The sequence below is a fragment of the Microcaecilia unicolor genome, chromosome 2 (assembly GCF_901765095.1).
Source record: "Microcaecilia unicolor chromosome 2, aMicUni1.1, whole genome shotgun sequence".
Taxonomy (NCBI): Eukaryota; Metazoa; Chordata; class Amphibia; order Gymnophiona; family Siphonopidae; genus Microcaecilia; species Microcaecilia unicolor.
Genome location: NC_044032.1, coordinates 251,403,968 through 251,405,513, shown reverse-complemented (window position 1 = coordinate 251,405,513; position 1,546 = coordinate 251,403,968).

The window sequence follows — 1,546 nt, the reverse complement described above, 5'->3', positions numbered from 1 at the left end:
TCACTTGCCTGGTGTTTTATTTATCTATTTATTCATGACATTTATACCTCACATTAGCCTTAAATAGACTCAAGTTCAATGTGGCCAACAAACAAACAATAAAGTGAATAAAACATAATAATGTACAGAATATAACACAAATTACAATAATTTCAAGAAGCAAATGAATACATGCGCAATAAGTAACCAGGGATTTAGACTATCTCAAGGACAAAAGTAATTTAGGGTGGCTGAAGTAACAGAGTGTCAATACGAGTTAGACTGTCATTGGTAGGAATACACAGTTATTTGAAATGGCAAATGAAATGACAATGATTATCCTTTCAGTTTTATCAAAAAACTTATTTGAATTCATTTTTTAAAAATGTAATATGTAAGAGGGTATCCTGGTAGCAGAACAGTGTAATTCCCTTGCCCATAATGTCTTGTCTGTTTGTTTTACCTAGATTGTAAGCTCTTTGAGCATGGACTGTCTCTCTATGTCAAATGTTCAGAGCTGCGTGCGTCTGGTAGCGTATATAAATGCTATTAGTAGTAGTAGTAGAACAGTGTCTATCAATAGATTTGCACCTAAGGAACACCCACAAAACATTTAGGACCCATTTTACTAAAGCCATGGTAAACAGTGGCCCATGCTTGATTTGGTGAGTGAAATTGGCGCACGCTGGGCCACTTTTTACCATGGCGGGAAAAAGCCATTTTTAAAATGGAGTCAAAAAACAACAAGGTAGGCAATCCGCCAAATCCAACGTGAAAGATAAAACAAAGAGCAGATCTTGAAAAAACATACTGTCTTTTATTTAATAAAAAGCTCCCAGGTTATTAATTATCTGTGCCTGACATGGCCATGTTTTGCCTGGAATATTGGCTGTGTCAGGGGCAAAACAACTAAAATCAAACATACAAAGATTTATGTATTAATAAACAAACAAAAAGAACATTTTAGATGGGTAAATAAAACACGGATGAACTGTTTCATAAACAAACTATACAAAGTTTTACTTCTATATTAAAGCATAAAAAAGACAAATAAATAATAGCAACATAAAAAGGACTATGCAGGAACCACTTATCTCTACTACTACTACTACTTAACATTTCTAGAGCGCTACTAGGGTTACGCAGCGCTGTACAAATTAATAACTAAGGACGGTCCCTGCTCAATAGAGCTTACAATCTAAAGGACGAAATGTCAAGTTGGGGTAGTCTAGATTTCCTGAGTAGAGGTGTTGTGATTAGGTGCCGAAAGCGACATTGAAGAGGTGGGCTTTGAGCAATGATTTGAAGATGGGTAGGGAGGGGGCCTGGTGTATGTGCTCAGGGAGTTTGTTCCAAGCATGGGGTGAGGCGAGGCAGAAAGGGCAGAGCCTAGAGTTGGCGGTGGTGGAGAAGGGTACTGAAAGGAGGGATTTGTCTTGAGAGCGAAGGTTACGGGTAGGGACGTAAGGGGAGATGAGGGTAGAGAGGTAAGGAGGGGCTGCAGATCGAGTGCATTTGTAGGTTAGTAGGAGAAGCTTGAACTGTATGCGGTATCTGATCGGAAGCT